The sequence below is a fragment of the Octopus bimaculoides genome, chromosome 9, assembly GCF_001194135.2.
Source record: "Octopus bimaculoides isolate UCB-OBI-ISO-001 chromosome 9, ASM119413v2, whole genome shotgun sequence".
In the NCBI taxonomy this organism is placed as follows: Eukaryota; Metazoa; Mollusca; class Cephalopoda; order Octopoda; family Octopodidae; genus Octopus; species Octopus bimaculoides.
Genome location: NC_068989.1, coordinates 23,369,563 through 23,382,260, shown reverse-complemented (window position 1 = coordinate 23,382,260; position 12,698 = coordinate 23,369,563). Strand labels below are relative to the sequence as shown.

At 38.0% G+C, this 12,698-nt stretch overlaps 2 non-coding genes across 2 annotated transcripts; both read right to left on the bottom strand.

The window, feature by feature from the left end:
* Positions 1-345: 345 nt before the first annotated feature.
* Trnas-gcu (transfer RNA serine (anticodon GCU)) lies at positions 346-427 on the bottom strand. The gene has a single exon. It is a non-coding gene; the product is annotated as a tRNA-Ser (tRNA).
* A 10,022-nt stretch (positions 428-10,449) lies between these two features.
* On the bottom strand, positions 10,450-10,531 carry Trnas-gcu (transfer RNA serine (anticodon GCU)). Its single transcript has one exon. It is a non-coding gene; the product is annotated as a tRNA-Ser (tRNA).
* Positions 10,532-12,698: the final 2,167 nt, after the last annotated feature.

Genomic DNA, 12,698 nt, shown 5'->3' with positions numbered 1-12,698 from the left:
TATATATATATATATATATATATAATACGACGGGCTTCTTTCAGTTTCCGTCTACCAAATCCACTCACAAGGCTTTGGTCGGCCCGAGGCTATAGTAGCAGACACATGCCCAAGGCTCCACGCAGTGGGACTGAACCCGGAACCATGTGGTTCGTAAGCAAGCTACTTACCACGAACACAAATAATTAATATTTAACACAATATAAAATATAATCGAAAGAAAACAAGTTTCAAACAATAAAATATCTTTCGACAGAAAATTCAATAACGTTGCCCCAGCATGACCACAGAACAATGATCGCAGTAACACTAATAACAGTAGAGGGAAGAAAAAAAAAAGTTAATCGACGAGGATGAGATTCGAACTCACGCGGGGAGACCCCAATGGATTAGCAGTCCATCGCCTTAACCACTCGGCCACCTCGTCTGCGACAGTTAGAGTGTAAAAATTAGTATATATAAATAAATTATTTAATAACGATAGTTTGATATTATTTATTGTGTTCAATGATATCAGTTGTTTTTGGAGAACTTTATTCGCTAATTTCTTATCTTTAATGAATTATTTAAGCCTATATTTTCGTGATTCATGCTGAAGAGAAGCACAAATTCTAACAGCGTATTCGTCCGTCTCTTTCTGTCTGTCTTTTTAGCTATTGCGTCTGTTATTGTTGCGTGTGTGTGCCCGCGTTTGAGTGTGTGTGTGTGTGTGTGAGTATATATGTGTGCATGAGTGCGTGTAGTATATATGTTCTGTTATGTTTCTGCGTGTGTTTGTTTTGTGTATGTGTGTGTGACTGCGTGTATTTGTATGTTGTGTTTAGTAGGTCAGCGCCAACCTAGCAAACTCTGTAATCAAAAGTTGTTCCAGTCGTGGACCTCCTACCTTTTTGTTTTATCCCAGACTAAATTAACCACGTCCTTTTTTAATACGGTAATATGTAGTTTAAAGGAATATAGTTACTATTTCTAACAAGTCGAGAGACTGCGTAGACACACTTATCTTACGTGCTTACATATTGAGGAGGGGGCGCAATATAAGGTATTTTTACCGCATTCCTGACTTTGAGACAAATGTATTTTTTAGAAATATTCACTACCTTACAAGCAAATGGTCTTCCCTAAATGCATTAAAAACATTATGATATAATCTGATCACTATTTCAGAAAATTATCACCGTTCTCTTTGAGTAAATAAAAGACAAATTCGGCTGGGGCAAAACGAATAAGACAAGAGTATATAAAAATGCCGCTTCAGTTCTCTAGAACAGGGGTTTTCAAAATGTGGTCCGCGGACCGCAGGGAGTCCGCAAGGACAAGACAATTTGATTTTATATGTGTTTTTTAATCGAAATCTTTTAATTGACAATAAACCTATTTGTTAAATACTGTTAAATAAATAAATGTAAAAATATATGTTATTTTAAGCATATATTTATGTATAAATTTCATAAGCGTTTATAAGGGGGTCCCTAAGGTAAAGCCTGAAATATAAAGGGGTCCGCAAGTCAAAAAGTTTGAAAACCCCTGCTCTAGAAAACAGACTCATACTCAGTATTTATCCTTAGACATCAGAAAGATCAGAAATGCGAAACAAAACAAAAAATTAGATATCTAAATCAAATGAAAGAAGATCAGGGGGAAATGGCATAGGGTGTGGAATCAACAAAACTCAACTAAATAAAAAAAAAACTCTTCACAAAATATTCTCTAAAGCTTCTTCAGAATATTCTGGAGTGTCTCCCTTCGCGTTATATTTACGCTCCGTGAAGTGTTAATGAAGAAATTCTTGAGATTAGTCATTTTAGTCTAGACCTCATTTTTTGAAACTTGGAAATGATCAAATTAAACATTAGTTTTGGGGGGGAAAAATTAACTTGGAATCCAACAGAGAAAAGAATATTGATAGTCAAACACCAAAATTATCCTGATATTTTATTAGCAACGTCAATTGCAATCGGGTTAAAGTTGAGGAAAAATTTCTTGACAAAAAAGTACCTATCACCTGACTATGTTTCAAATTCTCTCAACTTCAATAACAACGACTATGCTGACCAATATTTACTCCTGGAGATGATGCAACAGTACAAAATGATGATGAAATACTTGCAATGTAATGCTTTCAAACAGGCAAGGAGAAAATAACGAGAAATAAAAAAATTACTCATTTCACAACTAATTTTGCTCCAACCCCTCCCCTATAGACAGACAGGCAGACAAGTAGGTAGATAGATAGATAGATAGATAGATAGATAGATAGATAGATAGATAGATAGAAGCATGTATGTTTATATGTATGCATATATGTATGTATGCGTGCATGTATCTATGTATTTACGTGCATGTACGTAAGCATGTGTATGTATGCATATGTGTATATATCTGTTGGCCTGTGCTGTGTATCTGCTTCTATGTTCATTATTATAATTATGTTGAGGTCGACTTTGCTTCCCATCCTTCGAGGTCGGTAAAATAAGTACCAGTGGCGCACTTGGATCGATGAAATCGACTAGCCCCCTCCCCTAAAGTTTTAAGCCTTGTGCCTATAGTAGAAAGGATTATTATCTCTACATTTACCTGTGTGTGTGTGTGTGTGTGTGTGTGTGTGTGTGTGTGTGTGTGTGTGTGTGTGTGTGTGTGTGTGTGTGCGTGTGTGCGTGTGTGCGCGCGCAACTGTTTGCTAGCTGTTTCTCTCTAACCACAAACCCGACTTATATTTCTTCTGTTATAGTTCCATTCATATGTAGCATAGGTCTAAATGGACACAAACATACACCAGTTATCGGTAGATACTTTCCTTTATCGAACCCTGAAGGAGGAAAAGCGAAGTTGAAACCTCGACGGTATTTCAACTTAGAACGTAACTAACGCTGAGCTGGAAATAAAATAAAGCGCGGTGCAGGTTGCGGCAGAAAAAACTCCCATATTTTATGCAGCCATTGGTGCAGCTCAAGTAAAGTTAGGCCAGTGGTTATCCTGATGTAGTTAATGTTTTGTGGTTTTGAGATGGGTTTTTTCTGTTATTATCATGGCTTGGGTATTGAATTGTTTTTCAACAATGTAGGAGGAGTCTTTGTCACATCCTGTATTTTGTCCACGCATTAACGAATCTACCAATGCATATCTCAGTGTGTGAGTGTGCATGTGCGTGTAGGAAAACCCTGCTACGAGTATCATGTAATCCAATACTACTTGTTGCATGGTCGGGCGACCAGCAACTGAACCGGCTGGTTTGCCAGGTGAAGATGTGTGTTGTAGGCACTCTGTGGATCCTGTGAAAGGACGGATGAGCTCTTGTGAGTCAACATTATTACATATTTCCTGTCTTTATTTGCTTGGAGTTCACATCTATCTGTATAGCAGTCTCCACTTGCATCCAGATCCTACTTCCAACAGAATGCAAGATGTGAAATATGGACTGAGATATATCTCAGTCCATATTTCACATCTTACCTTCAATATCTCTCAGTCGATATCTCAGTCTACATCATAGTTTTCAGTGCAACAAGGCAGCTAGTCTTTCTGGAGTTAACTGTGCCACTGGAGAAGAGGATGGAAGAAATTCAAGACAGAAAGAGAACCAAGTATCAGGAATTGGCGGAAAACTGTCGGATGAATGGGTGGAGAACAATGTGATTACCTGTGGAGTTGGGAGTCGAGGACTTGCAGCTCATACTTTGAGTATGAAATCTGGGCATTTCGGGAGAGTGCAGAAGAGTCCTTACCTCATTTTTGCACCTGACAATCAACATCACAGGTTCCTTACCTCACGGATTACACCTATAGTCCATCTGTATCTCATGGACGACAGCTTCAATCCACGTCCCACGGTCCATATCTCATAGAATACATTTAAAGTGCACATATATCTTACATTCAATAAATTAATATTGTGTAAATGCTACATAACATGAATCATTGCATATAATGTATAGTTGTTGAATGACACTTCTAGTTAAGACCTGCGAATAAAGGAAAGGATAAGCAAGTTCAGAGAGCAGACGAGAAAAACGACTGACTTGTGCAAATCCTGAAATAAGTCTATTGAATTAACCTGGAGAATTGATGAGAGAGGCGAGAAACTACCAAAAAAAATACATTATCCGTAAAAGCAACTTGATCCGTATAAACCTGGCTTAGTTCTGCTCTAATTCTCGCATCTTTAATTAACTGTTAGCCCAGAACATTCTAGAATCCATTTGGCGGGGCAACTCGCTCACTTCTTCCGAAGTTGCTGCTTAAGCCATAATTCAACCAATGCTGATTGGTCAAACTATATTCGTTTATGTGTGAATAACTTTAACGGTAAACTTGGAAAATCAGAGAAGTAGAGTTCGAATCTCAGCCAGAGGTTTCTAAAAATAAAATACTTAATGGATGGCAATCGGAAACCAAAGAAACTTCCATGAAAAGGATATGATGCTGTCAGGGAAGTCACTAGGAATGGAATCGCTTGTTGGCATAGTGACGTAGAAAGAAAAAATATACAGTAGGCACAGGCGTGGCTGTGTAGTAAGAAGTTTGTTTCCCAGCCACACGGTTCCGGGTTCAGTCGAACTGCGTAGCACCTTGGACAAGTGTTTTCTACTGTAGCCTCAGGCCATCCAAAGCCCCGTGAGTGGATTTGGTAGATGGAAACTGAAAGAAGCCCGTCGTATATGTATGTGTGTGTTTGTCCCCCATCACCGCTTGACGACCGGTGTTGGTGTGTTCACGCCCCCGTAACTTAGCGATTCAGCAATAGAGGCTGACCGAATAAGTACTAGGCTTAAAAAATAAGTCCTGGGGTCGATTTGTTCGACTAAAAACCCCTCGAGGCGGTGCTCCAGCATGGCCGTAGTCAAATGACTGAAACAAGCAAAAGAAAGTATAACTAATTCTTATCGCATTTTCGAATTAGATGTCTCATACCTCATAAGTTATTAGGTTGGTTCTGTCTTGAGCTCTAAAACTAATCAGACCGATTACTGGGTTTCCATGGCCTATGAGTGACCGAGATCATATTTACTCTGAATGGGACGACAGTCCATCACAGGGTAATTCATTCACAGCTGAGTGGACTTGAAGGGTTTCGCTCAATAACATAACGCACCATCCAGTCTGAAAATCAGAACCACATTCGTAAGGTCGTGAGTGCAACACCCTAACCACTAGGTCATGTGCCTTCACTCATACCTCATAGAAAAGGGAAGTATACCGAAGATATGGGGGACGAAATGTAAAACAAGTTTTAATTTGGGGGAAGTGAATTCTATATTTTTCAGAATCCTAAAAAATGAATGCTAAAACTACTCTTTCCTTCTCCCATGAGACATGGACAGTTAATTCCAAGCCGACGTTTCTTTTGGTATCACAACTAACGGAGAGATAATAACATGAACAGACGCCGAAACGGAAGAAGACATAATATAAACTAATTAATATGGTAGGGTCAGATGGGAAGTCTTCATGACAGGAGAGAAATTGATAAGATACAGCAGAATTTTACATCCTCTGATTAGAGGAAACAATCTATTTGGGATGCTAATGGTCGTAGAGTGTTGATGAATGAATCATTGGCTGTCAAGCAACTGGTTTCTTTGTTATTTGGATATAGACGAAGATGCATATGTATGCAGAGGATGGGAGACAGTCTCAGTCGTTCAGAGTTGACCATGTATCTACAGGCCGGGGCATTGTTTTCATTATTTTTATCTTTTTTTCTTTTTGTAGAAGAAAGACCGTTGTCCATGCATGTAAGTCTTCCCCTCTCTGTATTATCGATGTTATCCAAGAGAATGACTGCCAACTAGGGCAGACACAGCTTGGCACCAGTGTCGTCTCAAACGTAAAGAAGCAAAATGCATCTGGCCCCACCCTCTTACAGTTCCACCAATGCTTCGCCTTCGATCGGTACTTTTTTGTCGACCCCGAAAGGATGAAAGGTAAAGTTGATCTCGGCGAAATTTGAACCCAGAGTATAGAAAATCGGGGTAAAAATCGCATGATGTTTTATTCAACAAGTTGGATAATATAGTCCTCAGCATAAAATACTCGAGGAAAAAGCGAGATGGTCACCGTTAGAGTGGCTTTACTTTATAAGTTTGCTCAATGATGTCTAATTTACGGTTAAACAACAACATACTATATTGAGCTCAGGTTTGTTTGTTGAAGAGCATTGTCAAAGATTCTAACCGCCATACCAGTAGTAAGTGGAAACTCGATATGTAACAAGTAGACAACAGGAGAAATTTTCAGAGGGAAAACTCCTATCAAGCAAGTGTTTCGGTCTGTTACTTCTTGACACTAAGGGAGCCGTGTTTTTGAAATGCTGCCTTTACTTTCGGGTAATCTTATTTCCTTGTGCTGTTGTGCCTACCGTTCGGCCACGAAGACCACCGAGAGAATTTGCACTGTGGATCTATTTCCTTCTATTTTCCAACTGCTTAACGGCTTAGAGTATTCTATTTCAGCTCCAGATATCGTTTCTCTTTGCCCATAAGCACATTGAGCATGTGTCAGCTGAGTCTGACAGGCGCTTCATCGACGCTGTTCTTTTGAGACCTATGATTGCATTGTGCAACAGTACACCTTTCTGCACTTCAGTATTTTATTGACAGCTGAAGGATAGTTCAAGCAGGATTTTGAACTTGAAATCAAGAGGGATAAAATTAAACAGCCTAACGTTTTATTTCCGAACTACATTATTTTATTGATTTCGTTACAGTAGACCCAAAGGCACATTTCATGGGTTGAGGTGAAATGTAGTCGACAGAATTATTTTCAGGTTACTGCAGGTACTAGTTAGTTGACTTTTCTCATTTGAAATACATCTTGATCAACGAAGAAATTGTATTATTTTGCTCTACAAGACCTAAAGACAGTTATCTAAAAGCGATCCCATGAGAACATCTCTACGTGTCCGTTCGACCCACAGGCAAGATAAAGTATCTCAATCTAACTTAATTCACGTGCTACTGACTTGATAAATGAAGGACACGTTAGCCAATGTAACCGTAGTCACCCATAAAAAGACAGGATGGTCACAGTTGAAACATCTTCGATCAAGACCAACCAGACAGTAAATCATAACAACTGTTAAAGAAAACTTCGGGTGAGGAATTAACTGAAGACATTGCCTGAAATGTAGCACAAAAGAATTCAAAGACTCAGTTTTCAGTGCCGTAACAGTTAATAAGTGTTTCAAATTTTGTCACAAGTCAGGTAATTTTGAGGCGAGGGGACTGGATTATATCGACCCCTGCACTTGATTAGTTCTTTATTTTATTGACCACGGAAGGATTAGGGTCAAACTTGATCTCGGTGAGATTTGAACTCAGAACGTAAAGATCCAGAAGAAATACTAAGTATTTTATTCGGCGCGCTAACGATCCTATTCAGCCGTGCAAACCTACGGCTGGATGAAGACTCAACATTCCATTGCAGCTGTTAGTTGTAAGCCTATGTCCCATACTAGCCAATTGTTTGAATCAACTGCTCCCTCTCTATCACACCTAGGCGAAATTCGAACTCAGAACGAAAAGAACCAAAACCGACACCACAAGATATCTCGTCTGACGTTCTAACAATTCCGCTAATCTAAGTCTCCTGACTATTTCTTTATTTATCAATTCTGAAAGAGAGAAAGGCAAAAGTGTTGATAATAATGTTTCTCATTTAGGCACAAAGTAGCAGTTTTAAGGGAAGGGTGGTTCGTCGATTACATCAATTCCGTTGCTACATTTTATCAACTCCAGGATGGGAAGAAAGGTAAAGTTGTCTTCGACGGAATTTGGACACAGAACGTTGAGTTTCATTAGATACTGTAAAGCTTTAACGATTTTGCTATTCACAATCAAAACCAAGTTGTTCATTGCAACTATCGAATCAGTGCTATTATATGGCAGTGAAACATGGACACTGACACAGAAATTATCAAACGGGTTCTGCCGAAGGTTGGTCAGAATATCAGGCAAAGACGGCGGCGACTATTTGGTGCATCACTCTGAACTGAAAGCATCCAAATTAGTCTTTTGGAACCCTCTTCATGGTGATGTAAGAGAAGAAAACGTCGTCACACTTACGTCGACAACTTGATTGCAGACACTGGCTTGGAACGTATCAGGATCTCGTGGTATTTTTTTTAATGAATTCAAATTGCGATCAGCCAAAGTCAAATTTATATTTCATTTTCACAGAAGTGATATAAATAATAAGCACTGATGAGCGGGGAGAATCTTAGATGTGAATGGAATTAGATACGTTTGAAGACCGCAATGAAGTAGGATCGTAGAACCCATATCAACATCAACATGGAAAAATAAAACAAAACAATATTTGCTCTCAAGACATTGATATAACACTGCAAAACATCTCACAATTCTCTCTGTTTCTACCCATTGTCTTCGTCTCTCAACAGATATAATTTGGTGACGTAAGATAGTTGGCTCTTAGAAATAAAATGCAAACAAATCATTGGAACGTTCATAAAATTGATGTTTTAAGTTTTATTTTTAGTTTTCTTTGCATGGGCGGGGTTCTCCTGTTGTTTTTTGTTTTGTTTTGTGTTTTTACATTATTGTCGGTATTTGTATTTTGGTAAACTGCCATTAGACATATTGATCTAAAAATATATCTTTTATATTGATGTAAATTTATTCGGTATTTTGCCAAAAGAAAGTTCTTTTCTTTCACAAAAGTTAGTATTCAACACTGTCTCTGGCAACAAACAAAGTCCGCAGCAACTTATTTTCAAATAATTTCTATGTTTTCTATAAGACAATCTTTTTTTCTGGTTTCTTTCAGTAAACGTATGGCTGGCAAAAGTTAATCAATGATAAATTCAATTTTCCTTTTGAAAGGTATTATACAAAACCCAACAGACTAAATCCTTTTTTTTTTTTTTTCAAAATCACAAGGGACCTCAAGGAACAGTCGTTGTTATTGTTGTAGGTAATGACGATGACGAAGAGGAGGGTGCTAAGACCCAGGTCAACTCTTATCGAGGAGACTTATGATAAATGTCAATCTACCGTGACCGTCCCATTTCCTTGTATATCTTGGACTACATTGACCAATGTAATATTTCTTTTTTAAGTCGGTATGGTGCGTTTTGAGATTTTGCTGCTACTTCTAGCATTAGATTAACCACTTACTAACTCTCTCAAATGGTTGCTTCTGACATTATTTAATCTCAGCTTAGCTCTGATTGTACAGTCCTATGATCAAACGACATACCAACTGTAACGAGATCGTTCTTCAAACGCAGTATTCCTAGAATCACATTATTCAATGTGCCCGCTTTTTTTAAGATGGTAAGGAGTAATTTGAAGGAAACTTGGCTGCTATTTCTAGCAAGTCAGGCGACTACATAGAGGCCGGTGTGATCGCGTTTTTTCTCTCTGGTGTCTAATGTTACGCAAAAGGTACTTCTAAGAAACAACACAAATGGTAATGAAACAAACCATTGATTCTTGAACCCCGTAACGAATAAAGGATACGTCCGAGTATACTCATTCGATATTCCTTACCATTCCGTTAAACCGTTTAACTATTCTATTCAGCCGTATGATCTACAGCTGGATGAAGCTTCAACCTCCCATTGTAGCTGTTGGTTATAAGCCTATGCTCCATATTAGTCAATTGTCTGAATCAATTGCGACCTCTATCACACCTCGGCGAAATGTGAACTTAGAACGCAAAGATCCGAAGCAGATACCACATCTCGTCTGACGTTCAGATCGCTTCTGATTGGCTTCTTCGTTTCCCGCTTGGTAAACTTTTGATAGTGCAACGATATATAACAGACAGATTAATTTAGTTCGTTTTTTTTTGGGGGGGGGGGGGTATAATTTATTGAGTTAGAATTATTTTCATGATGACGCTTGCTCATTAACATCGCTTTCTGTTTAGAATGTTGTTTTAAAAGATTTTAAAATATACTTTTCTTTTAATTGCAATATATAACTTGAAATAGTTGCTGTGTTCTTAACATACGAATTTAAATATATATCTGGGGTTCGTATAACGACTCTAAAAGAAGCCCTCACGTAAACCTAAATATTATTTTTAGTCGAGAGAAATAACATCAACTCGAAAAACAAACGCTTCAGAATTGTATTTGCAATCAAAGATGTATAATTCAATGAGTTTACAGATACATAGCTGGGTGTCTCGTAAATTATTTCAGTCTTCATTATTGGTACAAAGCAGTTTACTGAGCCGTTGCTGAAAAATAGAGTAGTTCATGTAAGCTGTGTGGGTGCTACTTGCACGATGCAATTTTTTGCAGTTACTATTTGCCATGTTAACTAACTAACTTTAGGTTTTGATCATTAAGTAACATTTTGCATATTGTTGCCGATGAGATGCCAAAATTTTAACAACCAGTTCGCTGAATTACTTTTTTACTTGTTTCAGTCATTTGACTGTGGCCATGCTGGAGCACCGCCTTTAAAAAAAAAAGCTAATCGACGAGGATGAGATTCGAACTCACGCGGGGAGACCCCAATGGATTAGCAGTCCATCGCCTCAACCACTCGGCCACCTGGTCTGCTTAATTTTTAACCACAAGTTCTGTATAAAGATTCTGAAATCAATAAGAGTCTGAAATTTTTAAGGCTGCGACCTGGCAGAAACGTTAGCGCGCCGGGCAAAATGCTTAACGGTATTTCGTCTGTCCTTACGTTCTGAGTTCAAATTCCGCCGAGGTCGACTTTGCCTTTCATCCTTTCGGGGTCGATTAAATTAAGTAACAGTTGCGTACAGTTGATCTAATCGACTGGCCCCCTCCCCATAAATTTCAGGCCTTGTGCCTAGAAAAGATTATTGTCTGAAATTTTAGCAAAAGACAATAATAATAATAATAGAATATTAAGAAAATATATATATAAGTCCTACTATTCTCCTCAAATATGTAAGAATAATTTAAACATTTTATTACGGTAATAATTTCCACATTATTATTAATTTTATTTTTATTATTATTAAGGCGGTGAGCTGGCAGAATCGTTAACACGCCGGACAAAATGCTTTGCAGTATTTCGTCCGTCTTTACCTTCTGAGTTCAAATTCCGCCGAAGTCGACTTTGCCTTTCATCCTTTCGGAATTGATAAGTTAAGTACCAGTTTGCATAGTGAGGTCGATGTAATCGATTATCCTCCTCCCACCACCACCACCATTTCAGGTCTTGTGCCTATAGTAGAAAGGATTATTATTATTATTATTATTATTACCACATATTACATTATTTAGAAAAGATGTTCTCTTGAGGTTTGGTGACAAATCACTTCATGTCTCGAGAATCTTCCTCAGGATTCTAGCAGAATAGTGTTGTATCTTTCTGCAGGTTGACAATGCGAATCTCAATTCCAATATCCTTCAGGCTTTTAAGTAGCAGTCTGGTTGTTGTGCCAAGTGCACCAATCACCACGGGAATAATTGTCAAGTTCTTCTACACTCTCTCTCTCTGTGGCTAGGTCCTGATATTTCTCGATCTTTTCAAATTTGGTATCCACTCTGTTGTCATGGTACTGTAAAGTCTATGGTCTTACACAACGGTGTCTGGTCTTTTTGCCTTGATAATATAGTCAGTCATTATGGGTGAAGCCCATAAAATCATGTAATTCTTATTCTCTATTACAGCCTCTGATTCGTGTTCAAACCACTTTATTACTTTGAATTCACACATTCGGTTAACATCCCAATACACTCTTTTACCTACAAAATTATGCCTGCACTTATTTATTCTTTTTTTTTTTTTGTGCTAGCAACTGCATTCACTCAAGAGATGCTTGATAATTTCATCTTCCTCACAGAATCTGAGAGAAAGAAGAATTACCTTTATCAAAGTCGTCCTAATGACTGGTCCCTGAGCGGCTATAATCAACACTTCGGTTTCTCGCTTCATGTTTCCATCCATCAGCCACAATCAGCGTTTTTTACTCCCAACATCCTCGATTTCTGACATGAATTTCGGCATAGTTGGCTACTATCTTTTTTTTTTTTTTTTTTTTTTTTTTTACCCACAAGGGGCTAAACATAGAGGGGCAAACAAAGACAGACAAAGGGATTAAGTCGATTAGATCGACCCCAGTGCGTAACTGGCACTTAATTTATCGACCCCGAAAGGATGAAAGGCAAAGTCGACCTCGGCGGAATTTGAACTCAGAACGTCACAGCAGACGAAATACCGCTAAGTCTTTCGCCCGACGTGCTAACGATTCTGCCAGCTCGCCGCCTTTGGCTACTATCTTAATACCCAAATAACTGAAAGAAGTGAAAGAATAAAGGAATACGATGACACGTAATGTCGTCGTCATCATCATCATCGTTAACGCCCGCTTTCCATGCTAGCATTGGTTGGACATTATATAATATTGATGATATGACTTATAAATAAAACATCTATATGCTATATTGATATTTACTACCAGGTGGTTGTTTCAAATTAAACTCAACTATCACGGGGTCAGCTTGTTTTATAAAAAAAAATTTCATTATTCAATAGATTTGGTATGCAAGCAATTTCTTAAATTTATTCCATTCTAAATTTGGAGTTCTATTTCATCCAGAGTGTTCGGTAACAATCGGTTTCTTTTTTTACTGAAGTTGTAAACTATATTTAAAATCTTAATGACTAATGCAATGACTTTTTCATTAATTTTAATAATGAAGCCGTTATTTCTATTGTTATTAAAATTTTTTTTTTTTTTTTTTT